At 34.3% G+C, this 19,763-nt stretch overlaps 1 pseudogene; it reads right to left on the minus strand.

Moving 5' to 3' along the window:
• Positions 1-2,961: 2,961 nt before the first annotated feature.
• LOC110262357 (protein LATERAL ORGAN BOUNDARIES pseudogene) lies at positions 2,962-3,939 on the minus strand (annotated as a pseudogene).
• Positions 3,940-19,763: the final 15,824 nt, after the last annotated feature.

Here is a 19,763-nt window from a genome sequence, read left to right on the forward strand (position 1 = left end):
TTTGAGTCTACGTCAGTGCTTACGCATTATAACAAGATTCCGATTATGAAAAAAAATTATAATTATTTAGACATTTCATCCTTTAATTTAATTTGGATCTAATGACTATTAACTGGTGCAAATATGCTTGCACCGACACACACATGCACATACACACATTATAGGCTACTGGGCACAAAAGCTATCCTCTCCTTTTTTGTTCCAAATTTGAATTCAACGCCGAAAAAGAAAAACCAAAATTTTACTTTGTGAACAAAAGGACATTGGAATTGCTGCATCTCTCTTCCTATAATCCAGTGGATAAAAGCATCTTTCCCTTTTGAAAGAACCAAAGAATTCAATCCTCTTCTGCAACACACGTCAAAGTTTCCAAACTCTTGAATAGTAGAATTTTGGAGACACACATTTGTTTTTTGTAATTAAATATGATATAATATTATTAATTATTTTATATATATATATATATATATATATTTATTTATTTATTTATTTATCTATTTATTATTATAAAGATGGAGAGCAACACAGTAATTACTAATCTACTGTCATAAAACAAGGCATAGGAACATAATAGCAGAGGATGAAATATGGAACAAACAGATCATACAAGATTTACAAACACCAATCAATCAGGAAGGAGACAAAATTTCATAGGGTAAAGATAAAAGAAGAGCTTACACGGTTCAATCAGGTTATATTATTAGCTTCCAATTCTTCTACCCCCTATTGAGACATTGCCACCATACTTCCAGAACAAGCTGCTGTGGAAATCAATCTAGGATGTGAAATCTCCAACTAAAGTTAGAGTAATTCTCTGGAAGACAATCCATGGAGGACTGCCAGTGAAACACAAAATCCATACTAGATTTTTAGCGGTCTCCGAAACTTGTCCCATCTGTCTGCTCCAAACTGAGACAATAGCTACTCACTGTCTCCTTCACTGTCGGAAGAATTCAATGTGGCAAAAGCATAAATGGAACACAACAAAATGTACACAAAAAAAATCCAAGTCTTAAAGCCTACATAAGGGGCAAAATAACCTCGTGAAAAATATAATGACCGCAACACACACAGGAGGTTGATATTATTGAGTCATTTTAAGTTTTAAGCATGATTCTTTTTTACCTTTCATTTCATTTAGAATAAAAACTTGTTAGGAAGAGCATGTGTTATTGAATCAGTAATCTGAACTTAGCTCATTGGATGTAAAAGAGCTCGATTGATACACAATTTTTTAATGATATTGGCTAATTGAACTCAGTGAACTTTATTAGGTGATTTGAGTGCAAATTACAATTATTAGACTAATGTATTAATTAAATGACAAATTATTAAGAGTATTTATAATAAAATCATTTTAGTGTATGTACATAATTAATTAAAAAGAGAACATCATTTTATTTGTTCCTTGCTTACCACATATATCTTTTCTCTTAGTGCTTAAACTTTTCATGATCTGGAGGGTGTTTAGTCTTTTATAATGGATGTCACTTGAGACAAATGGTATGAAATCATTAACGTTCAAATAAACACGGGCTAATTAGTTGTGTTTTCGAAGTAGAATTATAACTATTCTATATATAAAGAAGATTTATAGTTATGGTATGTAGTTCATACCTACTCATAGTTCTACTGATATGAGCGCATCATTTCCATTGAACTTTGAGTCTTTGTATGCTGCACTGAAATTATTCTTAATTATGATGCATATCCTTTAACACTGATTTGATTCTTCACTGGGTATACACTAGTTCCAGAATTTTCTACAGCAGATCAGTTGCAGAAGCAGTTTTCCGATAAAGTACATCATGAAACATAATTTAACTTTTTAATGATTCATTTCGTGTTGATAACTTGTTATGATGGAAGTATTCCCAATTAAATTGGATTAATGGTTTCTTTCTGTGTTTGATAAATATGTGTAAATTTGTTATTGATACTGTGAATTTAATGAAATTAATGTTTAATTTTGCTAGGATTGATTTCAGTATATTTATATCATGTGCAAGTAATAATAGTTGTTGGCCAAAAAGTTTTCGATATTTAATAAAATAAATTGGTTGAAATTTGGTTAGAACTTTAACTTCTTGTGATATTTATTGGCCGGGTTATAAACGTATATAGAAGGTTAATATTGAGTTCCTTGCAGGTTTTTCTTATATAATTGTTAACTATTATTCTTAGGTTGATTCATTGGAAAACCCAGTCTTTTATGATGGTCTTTAATTCGATAGTGGTTATGAAAATATTTGTAATGTAATAATTTTGTGAAAGGCATGTGCAAAAAGCAAACAACTCTGAGAAATTTAAGCACAGAGAAATAAATTCTTAACAATTCAGATATCTATCCAACTATTGCCCAAGTCATATTAAGGTAATCATGATCAACTAACCTAAATAAACCTTACCTGGCAAGGAATTAGATACACTTGCATACTATCATTTAATTAATATGACTGAGAATGTATGAGCCTAAAGCAGTATCATAGATTAACATGAATACCTAACATGAATGAAAAATCAAAATCTTTGTTTATGTAGCATGCATTGCACACATGCATGTCAAGTACATCATCAAATTGACAAGCTCAAAAACAAGAGGAGCAAGCCAATGGTAAAATCCTTCAATTAAGTCTATCACCAAAATTAAAAAGAAAAAAGAAAAAGAAAACTATCATCTTATGTGCTCATTACAAACCAGCAATCTATACATTAATATTATCATTACTGATAGATTCCGATTCCATGACCAGTAGCCACCAGCTTCCTCAACTACTTCCTGCTCTCTCGCCTGTTTATTATTATAAGCAAAAGCCACAACTAACTACCATCATTATCATTATCCTATAATCAACCCAAAAACACATAACAATAATAAAAAGAACATACTTAGAATTAAAACTTCTTTGGCCAAAATGAAAAAAAAAAAAAAAACCATTTAGCTGCAAAAAATCAGAAAAATCATGAAGAAGGGCCGACACTCTTACAGTCCTCACTCTCTAACGGTTGTTGTTGTTGTGATGGGAGCAGGAATTGCGCCTCAACAGGATAGTGATGACGATTTGCAAGACCAACATAATTTTCCCCTACTCCTCCATGTTGTGGTGGTTGTTGTTGCAACTGATGATGATAAGTTCCACCACTGTCAAATGTCCCCAAACCCAAAGAAGGTGCCAGTTCACCTCCTTGAGCGCCTGAATGTGCAGCCATCTGGGCAAAAACTCCACTTCCACGGCCATCGCCGTCGGCTGTGACAACTGAAACCGGACTTGCAGCTGCCACAGGTTCAATAATCCCAGTAGCACCGTTGTATCTTAGATACTCTTGCTGATGCTGATGTTCATAGTTTCTGACCATCATGTCATGTTGCTGTGCTGCGAGTTGTTGGGCCTCCAACAACTCGCGCTGCTCTGGATCCAGGTCGGCATTAGCAATCATTGTTCCATTATGCTGCACAGAAGATGGTGGCATCAAAGACTGAATAACATTTGGGCCGTAAGGCGGGCCGAAAAGAGCCGCAGACGAAGACGGCGGCTTTCCTTGAGGGTAAAGTGGGAGCCCTCGAATTCCATGAGGGGAGAACGGACCCTGAATGCCTTGTGGGTTGATGTAGGCGCTGAGTTCGCTCTTGGCGTGGAGGAGGTCCATTTGTATTTGTTGCAGGCGCTGTTGAAGGATGACGATGTGTCTGACGCACCCGTACACTGGGCTGTCGAGGCGCGCCTCCGCCTCGAACGCAAGGGACGTCACCGCATCTTCCCGCTGGCAGGGGCTAAGATCGTTGAGGATCTTGCCGATGTTGCTGGCGCCGAAGACGCGATGGACGCATGCGAAGCGCTGTGGGTTGTCCGGCGGGAAGTATGGTGCGAAAATGCACTCTTGTGTGCACTTCCGACGAAGGAACTTGCACGCCGCGCATGGGGAATTCGTCGACGACATTCTCCTTTTTTTTTTTCACTCTTCCTTTTTTATTATTTTCTGCATACAATTGAGTTTAGATTGTGTTACTATTATCGTTTGTTTCTTCAAATAAAGAAATATGATTTGCATTGCAAATTAAAAAAATTGATGAACAAAATTATAGATCAAATCTCATAACTGCAGGAGTTTGTTGGGAACAACATCAGGTTAAAAGGATAGTTTTACACCTCAATGTATATATTGATTAATAAATGTATTTTTTGTGTTTTTTAAATATTACTTTTACATTAAAATTAATTATTATGAAATGTATATATTATTTAACTCATTTTTAATATATATTTTATATTAATTTTAATTTGATGATTAATTTTAATGTATATAACATAATTATTTTTTAACACATATGTAATTTTTTTTTAAAAAAAATGAGAATTTAAAAGAAGGCAGAGAAAATAAAGGAAAAATAGAGAGAGAAAAGAACTCACTTTTTTAAATTTTCTCTTAACTAGTTTCATTTTATGTGCTTTTTCATAGGAATTTAAATTATAATCATAAATAAATATTATTTTCTATACTAAAAATTAATTTAATTTGGAATGATCGATAATATACATATTTATTATATAATTTTTTGAAAATTAATTTATTATTTAATTTTTTATATAATTTATAGTCAACATAATAATAGTGCATTGTTATTTTTATCATGCGATTTAACACTATAACTATTTGCTGTGTCAACAACTTAACATGTTGATCAAGTCATGATAAATATATATTTTTTTTTAAATTTGTTGCCTAAACATAGTCAAAGACTTGTAGTATATCCTAAGATAATAAATTATCCAAGTGTCGAAGTTTTTACTATAGATACATTCTAAGTAGTAAGTATTACTCTTACACTTTGTTTGGATGGAAGATAAAAAAAAATGAAAGGAAAGAAAATAAAAAAAAAATTGATTTTTTTTATGTTGTTTGGATGAAGAGAAAATAGATGGAAAGAAAGTAGGAGGAAATTTTTCTTTTGTTTGGATGAAAAGAAAAGTAAGAAGAGAGAAAATCATAACTAAATGAAATTACATTAATACCCTTCCTTATATTATATATAAATTATAGAGTATTTACCCAAATTGGTCCCCAAGAAATTTTGAAGTGGATGTTTTGGTCCCTAACAAAATTTAATTATGTAATTAGTCCCCAATTTTTTTAAACGTCCGTCATTTTAGTCCTTCTGTTAGTTTCCTCCGTGAAATTTTAACGGTGGAGTCCAACGTGTCATGTTAAGGTGTTGAGTCAGCTGTTAAACGCCACGTGGGATGAAAGACAAAATAGTCCCTAGAAATACAACTACAAATTTGTTCTTGTATGATGCCCTAAATCCTAAAACAATGGTGTGAAGGTCATAATCATCCTCGTGTGCTACTCTGAAAACGTGTAACCATGGCAAGTGGAGGGAATTCAGCAAATTCTTATCGTCAACGAGTTATTAGAGGTAGCGGAGATGGTAGTGCTAGCAGTGCTTCAGGTGGCCCCAAATTTGGAATTGCAAGAGGGGAGAATCCAAGATGCCACTGTGGAGCTTATGCCATTGTTGTGGAATTTGGAACAGATAAGAACCCAAGAAGACCTTTCTTTGGTTGTCCTTATTATAGGGTAAGAAACATTCGGTATGGTATCTTCTTTATGCATTATAAAATTCATGGGTTAACTCTGATTTTGTGCATTTTCCCCTTCAATGTAGGAGAATCTTTCACACTGTGAATTTTTTATATGGTTTGACAAATTTTTTTCCCATGAAATACAAGATAGCCAGCATAATGTTGTACTGGAAGAGAGGGTGAAGAAGTTGAAAGATTTGGTAGATGAATTAGAGAAAAAGACTAAGAATATAAGTAAAAGGAGGGAGTGGAGCAGTCATTGGAAAAATGTGTTCTTTTTCATGCTAGATTTTTTGGTTTGTATTTTTTTAGGAAAGATATAGTTAGGTAGGAAAAGAAGGGAATTAAGTGCTTATTATGTATGGATATATTGTAATTGAATAATTGATCAAAATGTAATTGCTAATATTATAGTCTGTCAGAATTGTGTAATGAAATTTCTTTTGCCCAATATTAGAATCATATGCATTCACAAAAATAATGTTTCAAAAACCTGATTTAATACAAATCACATCACTCATAATTATCAAAATAGTCTAATAACCATAATTTCATATATTTGAAATCAAGCATCAAAGTTCTGAATATTCCAACAAAAAACTTACTCCTAGCTAGTTTATATCTGTTGCTAGCATCAAAGATACATTCCAAAAGCATAGCTCAAAGTTGCATAAATGCACTACATAACCATAATCTGTTACAAAAGGGTCTTAATAAACTAAACAACATAACTACAATCAGCATGATATCATAGAGCAATATCATTTCTTCTTTTGGAGGTTGAGTCCTGGTGTAGGCATGAACTTGAATATTCTGGCAGCAGTTCCAAAGCTTGTAGCAGCAACTGTTTTCGGAGAGATTCTTGGTATCTGATTCGGATGGAGTGACCTAGGCACTGGAGCAAATGGGGCTGTAGGTAGAGGAGTTAAAGTTGGTGGAGGTAAAGGTCTTGGAGCCGAAACAAGCTTCATAGGAGGTGTTGAGGCAGTGACCGAAGCTGCATGAGGTCTCAGAATTTGTTGTTTGGGTCTTGGAGGCCTAAAACTTGTTGTTGATGCAACTTGGTTGGATGAGTTAGTAGTTTGCTCCTAACACAAGACGAAGTAACAAGACAAGTATGATCAGCCACCCATTTCTGATCAGCCATGTTAGACCCGAATTCCCTAGCACAAGTATGTTTAGGCTCATACGTCTTAATCTGGTAGCACCCTCTAGCACTATTCCAGGCACAATAAATCAGCCAAGGACATTCATTATCATCACTGCTAGGGACAATAGCAGTTCCATTCTCTCCAGAATTATCCACTTCTGTAGCATCAGTCTCTTTCCTTTTAGCCTTACATTTAGCCTTGAACTTTGCCTTTGCAATCATAGCCTTCTCTTCCCCACTTGCAGACTTGCATCTAACTCTTCTATTATCATTTTTAACATAAAAAACCTCCTTTCTTCGGCAATAGTATAGTTCTTTAAGGCATGCTTGAATTGATCTAATGTGGCAAACTCCATGTTCAATTGGAGTTGAACATCACCAAAGTCTGCTTCCTCATTGAATTGGGGCCAATCAAAATCATCTCCCTCATTGTCTGATGATTGAGGTGTATCAAACCCCTCTGACTCAAATACTAAACCATCAGACTCATCACTAAAGATGTCATCCCCTTCCTCTTCCTCTGCTATACCCGGTCCAACACCAAATTCTGACCCACCAGCAGTAGGACTAGGCGTAGCAGTCGGAGTAGACCCATTAGTAGGAGTAGGCCCAACAATTATATTGGGCCCATATTTGTCATTGGGCCTAGTAGTCTGTTTAGGCCTACCTTTCTTCCTTGCATTATCCCTTTTTTCAACAGCCATCTTCCTTGCATTATCCTTTTTTCCAACAGCTTTCTTCTTACCCTTCTTATCTCTTTTGCCACCTTTTCTCTTTGTTTTCTTCATGAGTTCTTCATCTTCAAAGCTATCATAGCTATCATAGGTGTCATCCTCAAATCCTGGAGGTGGGGGTTTATACGCCTCGTCTTCAGCACTTTCATAGCTATCATAGCTATCGTTGTCAGAAATTGGTTCATCAGACAAGACCTCGGCCTCACTATGCTCATCAGTATCATCGTTATCCTCAAAATCAACATCTTCTATAATTGGATGATCAAAGAACAGACACAATTCATCCGTCTCTCTGTCCTCCCTCTTTTTGTCACACATCTCTCTGATTTCCTTGTCTCCATATATAGGATATAGGCCTGCTTCATAACTAGGAGCTGTTGGGTCATACCAATACATCTTTTTGTATGCATGGTAACCAAGTTCTTCAAACATTTTCTTCAAATCAAAATAATTCACTAAATCAAGATCCAAAGGAGGAAATCTCTTTACATTCCCATTAATGTAAAATAGTTCACCCTTGTTATCTTTGACAAAACTCCTCCCATGTTGAAAGAAAGGGATAACCCAATCAGTCATCTGCAATCCATAAACATGGAATAAAATGTCAAAACCAGAACACAAACTTATACAGAGCAATTTCATATTAAACAACAACTGCTCAAACTTTAATTTTCTAATTGTGATAGCTAGATTAATTAATGTATAAAGTGTATTTACCACAAAATATTGAATCTTTTTAATGTTAAACTCATATATGCATGCATTACGTCACTTATCAATAACTGATTTTCATAGTAATGAAGAACTTAAAAACACTTTCTTCAGTAACTAATTTCTACTGCCAGAAACAAATACACAAGGTAAACACATTCGAACAATTGCAACGATGATCAACTATACCATCCGCATCATAATAGAGAAAAGATATACTAACCTGACCGGTGAAGACCGATAGACCGGCAAAACCTTCTTCTACAATAACTTCGTTTGGTACAAAGTCTTGAGTCAACAATGTCAGCGAGGTCGTCGGAAGACTGACTACCGGTTCACGTGGTGGTGGCTTTCTTTGTAAAACCTAGGGGAAGAGAGGGTGCTGGTTGTAATTTCGTTTTGGGGGAGGAAGACAAAAATGGACCTTTAAAGCCACTCAGCTAACGAAACGACACACACCCTCGTGCCCTATTCCCAAAACGCCGCGTTTAGCATCATTTAGAATAGGGACCAATTTGTCTTGATTGAACATGTGGCACTTAACGGCTGACTCATCACCTGAACGTGACACGTTGGACTCTACCGTTAGAATTTCACAGAAGAAACTAACAGAAGGACTAAAATGACGGACGTTTACAAAAGTTGGGGACTAATTACATAATTAAATTTTGTTAGGGACCAAAACGTCCACTTCAAAATTCTTTGGGGACCAATTTGGGTAAATACTCTAAATTATAATATACCAATGTATTTAAATTATTTTTCAAATAAAAAAAAGTGATCCCAATTATATTTCAGAATTTTAACGTGTTGTTTTTTAATGTCATAAATAAAAATATATATCATTCTTTTTAAATATATACAAATAAATAATTTCCTAAAAGAATAATAAAAACTACTCATACTTTACATCATTAATCTCCTTAATCATATTTAAGAAAAAGTTTCACTAAATTGTATTTACAAAATAAAATATTATCAAAAGTGGCTAGCATTTCTTTCTTATTACGTGCAACAAAAAATCATATACAATTTTTATAAACATATAACAAAATGGCAAAAAAGTAACAACGACCAGGACTCTAAGAGAGTACTATTTTATCACCACACAATACTTTTCAAAAAGGTAATTCTTCATGGTTAGAGTAATCAACATACGCCTACTTCCAAAAAATCAATTCTACATAACTTGAGCCATCTGTACCCATCTACTTCAAAAAAATAAAGTTTTTCCGAGTTAAAGATATTAACACGTGATCAATTTCTAGTTGTCTTAAGCAATGTACCCATTGGTCCCAAACATTTTCAAGTATTAGGATTCCTGCACGAGCATATACAACAAAGACAAATTAACACAAAGATCAGAGTTGATCATGATAATCTATTTTATCGATATCTTTCTATTCAAACAACCAATCAATCTCAAAGTATCGGCAAAAAGTGATTTCCAACCATGTATTAACATAAATAAAACAGAAAATGATATCTTGTTCAAATACATGAAGATATACTCATACTTTACAATAATAAGAAACACATAATCAATTGTTAAAAGCAATAACCTCAAATTAATCAAAGATTAAGTGCGTATAAAAATTATACCTGTAATGGTGAATATTTTCTGGAAGTACCATATAACACCAGCAACAGTCATGAAATGAAAAAGAGCATCTAATCGCATTTCAGGTGGGATCCCAAAAACTTGGTGTTTTTTTTCGCTCATTTTCACATAAAAACTGATAACATTGCATCCGATATGAACCTACTAGACCCAATTCAGTCAACATATCCCATACATCTAATTCACTGTAAAGGCGAAGCCTACTTTGTTGCATAATAGCTAATCCTTTTTCAGCAATCGCGACTTGTCCTTACTTCAATTAATGAGACTTGTTTTTCGGCAACCGAAACTTGCCTCTCAGCCACAGAAGCTTGTCTCTCAGCTGATTCAACCTGCCTCTGAACCACGTCATGTAGCTTGCTAGACAGATAACTACTCTCTTTTACAACATCGGCCATGGTAGTAATTCCCAAAGTAATTTTTTCATATTGTACCTCCAAAAAATCATTCATATGAGACTTACACTTTGTACCTCTTGAAGTTGAAGCCCCTCCTAATTAATTTGGCTGACTATGAAGAACACTTGGTGAATCTAAATTAGCAGAAAATATTGGGATATCATGTCCCGTATTCAAGTCAATGGGATCTCTATCAAGTTGTTGAATCCTTTCTCGTGAAGTAGCAGCCCCTTTACCAGTAGCTCTATCAGCTCCGAACAACTTCAAAGTATCATAATGCTTAATTTGCATTTTTTTTTATTTTTCTGCATGTGGTTTTTCCTGCATAAAGAAATGTTAAAATTATTTTGTGACTCACTTCATCATTGGTATAAGTAATAAAAAAATATATGATACCTTAATAAAGTCTTGTCACACTTCTTCTTCAGCTTCAAACTTTCTAGTTACAGGATTCCATGCAAATCCACTTAAGTGATGAAATAGGTCATATGCCTCAACAAAATGATCTTTCAGTGTCTTCATTCTATTCTTAATGTGGTTCTTCGTTATGTGCGGGCCTATTGCTATACTCAAAGTCTTCACAACATTGGCATATGCTTCAATTTTCCACGAGTTATCGTGTCTATTACCTTTCAATGCTTCTTCTGCTAACGCATTCAGCAGAGCTTCATCCATATCATCAGACCATCTTAAGTTGTCTTTAGAAGGTTGAGTTGCTTCTGTTATATTTCCTTTATTTGGCATTATTTAACCTGTAACATTTTTTTAAAAAAATCCAATTAAACAACTTTGATGATAAACTACACATATATATACATATTCAAATATATCAAAGGTATAATCACTCATAATATTTGGTACACATTCCACATTTCAGCTGCAATGTTATCTCGTAACAATGCTGCATGCCTATATTCCTCATCACGTTGTTCATTTGGTTGTGATCTATCTATATTGCGTTCTTGTAGTAATTCTCGGTCAACCTCATCAATTATAGATTGATCAACATCAACACCCATCAAAAAGTTATGCAGCATACAACATTGCCAAAAAAATGTCTCTCATAGTTTCAAATGAATAATATGGTTCAGTGTCGTCAGCTATAATTGGGAATCTTTTCTCTAGAACTCCAAAACATCTTTCAATGATATTTCTTAATGAAGAATGCCGGTGGTTGAATAGTTCTTTAGAATTTTGTGGCTCACGTACTGAATACTCTTTCAGGTGATACCGAACACCTCTATATAGTGTAAGTATCCCAAACTTCAGCATGAATCCAGCATCACCTAGATAAAATGTTCCTATAACATTTGCATACAAAAATTAAAGTATAACACACTACGACTATAAATTTAACTGTATGCAGATGATTTCGTAAATTACATTAACACAGACCTTCGAAAATTCGAAGTGGATATTACCTACTTAAAGCATCTTTCAAAATTCTTGAGTCAGAGGTAGTTCCTTCCCAACCGGACAACACATAAGTGAATTTCATATCAAATCCATAGGCTGCTAAAATATTTTGTGTTGGGTGATCTTTTCTTCTGTGAAAACGAGGGGCATCCACCCTTGGTACCTTCACACGACTATGAGTTCTATCTATGGTTCCAATGCAATCCTTTTTTGGAAAGTATATTGACTTATTAATATAACAGTATTATAATTATTTCATTGACAATTATATAAATGTCACTAAGTAAATCAAAAGAGTTAGTATCTTAAAAAAAGATAGAATCGACTATTATTAAGTATTTTATAAGGAACTTCCTCACCAGATGGTTGCTTGAAGAAGTCTCCCTCTAACGATAGAATAGCATGTAGGACATTGTGAAAGTGACAACTAATTGTCTTCCCTGACCGGTGGAAGAAAAAAGACATGATTCTAATTTTCACATTATGCCCTATAATATGTAAGAATTTAGTGACTTGCTCTTCAACCGTAGAACGAGTTGAATCCTTTACTCTAACAGTTCCTTTTAACTTCTGACACAACTGCCTAAATGCTTCAGGGCCCATACATATGACATCTTGGCACTTTTCAGACTCCAATAACTATGTCATTAATTGAGTACGCCTAAGTTCTCTTTCCAAGTTGTCATAATTAATTTGCCTATGCCTATATTGTAATATTAATTTCAAAAGATACAACTAATGCACTGCAACACATGAAAGAGATGTGACACATATATGTTGTCTATTTTCTAATTCTTCCCTAACAAGAGTTAGTATTTGTATTGGTTCAGGATGATATAGGTCAGTAAAAGTGATTTGACTTACTTAAAATTCTGAATCATATATGACGTTTGTTTTATTTTTGAGATTCGCATCTTCGATATTTTTGTTATCCATCTATGAAAATATGATGTTTAGGGTGGACACATCAATAAAGAAAGTAACCAAAAATTCACACATGTTATTACATTTAACAATTCATTTGTCGAAATATAAAAAATAATTGAAACTAAAATTTATATAAAATTATGGTGTCATATTGTAAACACAAAAATACTTTGTTATGAGACACTTATCTCCAACTCCTAAATGTCAAAGTCGATTTCAAAACTGCCATAAACAATAAACATAAACCGTAAATGACATGCTATATTAATAAATGCATTGGTTTATCACCAAAATTCAATGAAAAAAACATAAAAACATAAGTTGTGAGTAAAAATTGGATGAAACCTCAAAAGGAAATTATTCCATAGTAATAATTGTATCTATGTCCCATGTTTTATGTCCGTTTATTCATTTTTATACTTAAAAAAAAAAGAAACAAGAAAAAAAAGAATAAGTTGTCCCATTGAGATTGTAATAATTAGGTACATGCATCATAACACCTATCGATAAAACCTAATCATATGGATCTATTTAGTAAGTGATGGACTTTTGAATAAACTACCCATGATATTGATTTAGTTCACCCTACAGTTGGTTGCAATTTAAGTATATAATTAACAAATCAAATTAATAAAAAAAGAAAAAAATTTAAAAAAAATTAAGAAATCAAACATGTAAAAACATTGTGATAACTGATAAGCATGGATACATATTCTATGAACTCTGTAACTACTTAATCTATATTAAAAATACTATACTTATGTCCCAAAGTATGAGTTAAAAATACCACCCATGGAAAAAAATGGCATAATGTAATAAGCTTTGAAAAAAAAATCCGATGATGTGAAAATCAGGGCAAATCATTTCAAAGACGAAATGAGTTAAAAATTAGTCTTTTTTGGATCAAACGTGAACTGGTAGTGAAATATAAGGCCAAATATGGTTGAATTTTTGAATTAAGACGAAAGACGCTTTTAAAAACAGACAACGAAGAATGGGTTATTTTTCCACTACAAAAATAAACGTCATCCATGAAATGTAAAATCAGAACATTATCTCAGTTGAAAAACAAAAGACGAATACAATCTATATGCCATAATGATTTTTCCATTTTGTTTTGGAAAAAAACTACTACAATTGAAAAAAGAACTCACCTTTCTCTTGAGGATGCCCGGATGAAGTTGTGGAGGACCTGTCACAACGATAACGAAGTTGCTGTAGCAATGTGGACGAAGATGGAAAGCTACGGTGGCAGTGCTGAGGAAGAAGGCCAAACGGGAGAAGACATGATACGTGTTCTCTTCTTTCAAAAAGATTGAATTAGGAATTCTAATTTCTGTAATTGAAAGGACAAATTTATCTTTTTACTCATAATTTTTCTTCCATCTCAGTTTTCTTCCTAACCTTGAAGAGAAAACTTTTAAGTGGATCCCATATATACTTTTCTATTTTTCCTTCATTTTTACGGTTGATCCAAATGAAAGAAAATTAAATTCTCCATCCATTTTCTTCTCCCCCATTTTCTTTCTTTTCAAATTCATCTCATTCAAACAAACTGTCAAAGATGGGTTGATTTGTAGGAATGGGTCCCATAGGCCTCAGATAGGGAGGATTGGCTAGTCACGCTCGGTAGTTGCTAGGGTTATGTGGAAGAGAAGGTATGGCATGTACGTTGAATTATAACGTACATTCAAATAGGTTGTAGCGCAAGTTGATGGCTTGGACATAGAAATGAGAGCCAACGGGCTTCCCAGTTTTAGGGACCAACGGGCTCGACGTGGGTATTTTCAACTCATGACTCAACTCTTCAGTAGTAGAAATTTTAACAAATATATTTTTCTACTTCTCAAATGCATGCAGAGGCTTAGGCATAAGAATTAGCCTTGGGTCCTAACTAATGGGGTTGCTAATTGATTTTGCTCATATTTTGGTTCGATCTCAACACTTGATCAAATTTGTAAAAATTTTAATTTGATGAGTAGATAAAACTTTTTTATATACAATTTTTTTTTATAGAGTTCAACTCAGAAACTTATTGACTTATTAATATGTTAACACTTTGTAAGTTTGTATTGAAATGGATAACTTCATTAATGTGAATACATTCTTACAAACAGGGTTTCTCAGATATTTGTGTGGAAAGCATAATCAAACACAACATATACTTGAAACTAGAAACAAATAAAATGCTTTAATTATAGAAAATAAATGAACAATTTGAAGAACAAAATTAACGAAAATTAAAGATTATTTCACTCGATTTTTGGTATTGTTCAATAGAGTGTCGAATTGAGCTTGTATCACAATCTTAGTTCGGGAAGCAGATACCACTCCTTTAAAAAAGAGTGAGCTCGATCCGAGAATTACTTAGCAATAGTGTCAAAGTGACTTGCATCAAAATTACTAGTAACAAATTTATATTAAATAAGGTAAAATAAATAAATAAATAAAGAAGCAGAGAAAAGTTTAAAATCAATGAAACGTAAAATTGAATTGTAAAAGAAAGAGAATAACGACAAAATATAAAGAAATGAAAGACAATGAATCAAATAAACAAAAGAAAACAAGTTAAAAGTTGACTTCTAACATTCACATGCACTTGCACTCTATGTTCTTTCATTGCGTCGCGGAGACCGGAAATTTTATGAGTTTATGTGATGATCTAGTATTTTTTATTGAAGTCCCAAAACTCTTCTGAGTTTCTACTATTTATAGGCCATGGTGATGGTCTTATCATGGAGTATGTTGTTCTCTATCTTACTTCTCCTTTTACTCAGCCATGACCTTGCCTTGACTATGAAAAATTTTGACCCCCAAGTTTGACACCAACATTTTTCTTGGTCTTCAAGTCTTACGTTTTCTTCAACTTGCTCCTCAAATCTCGCGCCTGTGTCTTCCACTTAACTTAAAGGTCGAGTAGTAAGCCATGATGCTTAGGAAAAAGGTACTAATTGCCTTTCGACTTCGACATTTTTTATACCATTTTTTTAATTTTAGCTTACCCGTTTCTGCTTCTGTAGTCGAAATCGTTAGTAGTCGAAACGCTTTCTTTTTGAAAAAACTCATTTTTTGTACCAACAAAGATAAAATGGAAATGAAATGAAAAATAAAAAGTGGCTCCCAACAATATATGTACTCGCAATCTATTACATTGTTGCGTTAATGTGATTGAAATTGTTACGGTATGGCCCAAGCAGTTTACGGGCCGGCCCGACCCGAACGGTCGGGGGTGAGATGCTCAGATCTCGACCCGGACACGCGTCCCTGACAGCTTCGCCATAGCTGTATAAGGGAGGCCTCGAAGAAGGTGGGCCTGTTGATGAGCGGATAATTTATACGCTTTTTGGCATAGTTTTTAGTATGTTTTTAGTACATTTTAGTTAGTTTTTATTATGTTTTTATTAGTTTTTAAATAAAAATTACTTTTCTGCGCTTTACTATGAGTTTGTATATTTTTCTGTGATTTCAGGTATTTTCTGGCTAAAATTGAGGGATCTGAGCAAAAATCTTATTCAGAGGCTGAAAAAGGACTACAGATGATGTTGGAATCTGACCTCTCTGCACTCAAAGTGGATTTTCTGGAGCTACAGAAGCCCAATTGGCGCACTCTCAATTGTGTTGGAAAGTAGACATCCTGAGCTTTCCAGCAATATATAATAGTCCATACTTTGCCCGAGATTTAATGGCCCAAACAGGCGTTCCAAGTCAGCTCAAGAATTTTGGCGTTTAACTCCAGAACTGGCACAAAAGCTGGAGTTAAACGCCCAAACTAGCATAAAAGCTGGCGTTTAACTCCAAGAAATGTCTCTACACATGAAAGCTTCAATGCTCAGCCCAAGCACACACCAAGTGGGCCCCGGAAGTGGAATTTTACAATAAACACCCTAGCTTACTCATTTTCTGTAACCCTAGGTCACTAGTTTACTATAAATACTACTTTCAGTGATTCATATTGTACTTCATGACACTTTACACGTTTCTTGTTGTGTTCTCTATGGCATGAGTCTCTAAACCCCATTGTTGGGGGTGAGGATCTCTGCTGTTCTTCATGAATTAATGCAATTACTACTGTTTTCCATTCTATTACGCTTGCCTCCATTCTAAGATATTCATTCGCACTTCAACTTGATGAATGTGATGATCCATGACACTCATCATCATTCTCACCTATGAACGCGTGCCTGACAACCACCTCCGTTCTACCTTAGATTGAATGCATATCTCTTAGCCTCATGATTCAAATCAGAGTCTTTGTGGTATAAGCTAGAATCATTGGCGGTCATTCCTGAGATCCGGAACGTCTAAACCTTGTCTGTGATATTCTGAGTAGGATCTGGGAAGGGATGACTGTGACGAGCTTCAAACTCGCGAGTGTTGGGCGTAGTGACAGACGCAAAAGGATCAATGGATCCTATTCCGACATGATCGAGAATCGACAGATGATTAGCCGTGCGGTGACAGCGCATTTGGAACATTTTCACTGAGAGGACGGGATGTAGCCATTGACAACGGTGATGCCCAACATAAAGCTTGCCATGGAAGGAGTCTTGCGTGCATGAAGAAGAAGACAGTAGGAAAGCAGAGGTTCAGAAGACAAAGCATCTCCAAAGCCTCAACATGTTCTTCATTACTGCATAACAAGTATTTATTTCATGTTCTTTTACTTTTTACAATTAAATCTGAGAATTACTGATATCCTGACTAAGAGTTACAAGATAACCATAGCTTGCTTCAAGCCGACAATCTCCGTGGGATCGACCCTTACTCACGTAAGGTATTACTTGGACGACCCAGTGCACTTGCTAGTTAGTTGTGCGGAGTTACAAAAGTGTGATTGTAATTTCGTGCACCAAGTTTTTGGCACCGTTGCCGGGGATTGTTCGAGTTTGGACAACTGACGGTTTATCTTGTTGCTTAGATTAGGAATATTTTATTTTTGATTGGTTTAGAGTCTTTTATTTGAGTTTAGTTTCATATTTTAAGTTTGGTGTCAATTGCATGCTTTTACTCTCTTTTAATTTTTTTTTCGAATTTGCATGTTCTTAGTCTTTCTTGATCTTTAAAAATTCTAAGTTTGGTGTCTTCTTTGTTTTTCCTTTAATTTTTCGAAAATTTGTGCTTTATTTTCTAAAAATTTTAAGTTTGGTATTTTTTTTATTTTTATTTACTTAAAAATTTTTCAAAAATTTGTTCTTGGTGTTCATCTTGACATTCAAAGTTTTCTTGTTTGTTCTCTGTGTTTTGATCTAAAATTTCTAAGTTTAGTGTCATTTTGTTATTTTTCTCTTTCTGCATTAAAATTCAAAAATTAAAAAAATATCATTTCCTTATTTTACTCATAAATTTCGAAATTTTGCATTAATTTAGTCAAAGATTTTCAAAATCATATCTTTCTTTTTAGTCAAGTCAATATTCTAATTTCAAAAATTGATCTTTTCAAATCTTTTTCAAAAATCAAATCTTTTTAATTTCTTCAATCATATCTTTTCAATCATATTTTTTTTAATTTGCAATCATATCTTCTCAATCATATCTTTTTCAAAATAATTTTCAATCATATCTTTTTAATTGCTAATTTCAAAATCTTTTTAATTAATTAATTAATTTAGTTTTCAATTTGCTTTGATTTTATTTTCTTTTAGTTTTCGAAATTTTATTTTATTTTCCTTTTATTTTATTTTATTAATTTCTGTCACTTTTAAAAAAAATAAAAAAAATAAATATAATTCATATCAATTTCCTTTTCTCCATCATGGATATAAGTGGAAGTGAACAGTCCAGAAGGACTCTGGGGTCATATGCTAACCCCATTACAGCTGCATATGGAAGTAGCATCTGTATACCTCCCATCAAAGCAAGCAACTTTGAGCTAAATCCTCAGCTCATTATCATGGTGCAGCAAAATTACCAGTATTCCGGTCTTCCACAGGAAGAACCTACTGAGTTTCTGGCATAGTTCTTACAAATTGCTGACACAGTATGTGATAAAGAAGTGGATCGGGATGTCTACAGATTATTATTGTTCCCATTTGCTGTAAAAGATCAAGCTAAGAGGTGGTTAAATAACCAACCCACATCAAGCATAAAAACATGGAGACAATTAACAGACAAATTTCTGAATCAATTTTACCCTCCAAGAAGGATGACACAGCTAAGGCTGGACATCCAAGGCTTTAAACAAGAGGATCATGAATCCATTTATAATGCCTGGGAGAGGTACAGAGGGATGCTGAGAAAATGCCTTTCTGAAATGTTTTCAGAGTGGGTACAGTTAGACATCTTCTACTATGGGCTTACAGAAAAAGCTCAGATGTCCCTAGACCACTCAGCTGGTGGATCTATATACATGAGAAAAACAATTGAAGAAGCTCAAGAGCTCATAGATATAGTTGCTAGAAATCAACATCTGTACTCAAACAGTGAGTCCTCCATAAAAGAAAAGGCTATGGCAGTAACTACTGATCCTAATCCTCAAGAACAGATTGTTGAACTTTATCAGCAATTACTCCTTATGACAAAACAATTAGCAGAATTCAAAGAGAAGCTCCAAGACACTAAAAATGCTAACAAGAATATAGAAGCACAATTGAATCAGACAAGACAGCAACTATCTAAACAGATAACAGAAGAATGCCAAGCTGTCCAACTAAGGAGTGGAAAGAGATTGAATAACTCAGCTCAAAGTAGCAAAAAGTCAAGAAAGGAACAAATGACAGAGGATGACCAAACCACTGCCCAAAATCCCTCTGAGGACATTAAGATCCCAGAGAGGAATAACTCTGGCGTTCAAACGCCAGAAAGGGGGGGAAAAACTGGCGTTAAACGCCCAATGGATGCCCAAATCTGGCGTTCAAACGCCAGAAAAGGGTGGGAACCTGGCGTTAAACGCCCATTCAGCCCCCATTCCTGGCGTTCAAACACTAATGAGGGATCAGACACCTGCAAGTGCTGATAGTAACCCCTCTAAGAAGGCTTCTCCAACCACTTCTGTAGGGAATAAACCTGCAGTAACTAAGGTTGAAGAATATAAAGCCAAGATGCCTTATCCTCAGAAGCTCCGACAAGCGGAACAGGATAAACAATTTGCCCGCTTTGCAGACTATCTCAGGACTCTTGAAATAAAGATCCCGTTTGCAGAGGCACTTGAGCAAATACCCTCTTATGCTAAGTTCATGAAAGAGATCTTAAGTCATAAGAAGAATTGGAGAAAAACTGAAAAAGTGT

This window comes from Arachis ipaensis, chromosome B1 (assembly GCF_059453495.1).
Source record: "Arachis ipaensis isolate K30076 ecotype BB chromosome B1, ASM5945349v1, whole genome shotgun sequence".
Taxonomy (NCBI): domain Eukaryota; kingdom Viridiplantae; phylum Streptophyta; class Magnoliopsida; order Fabales; family Fabaceae; genus Arachis; species Arachis ipaensis.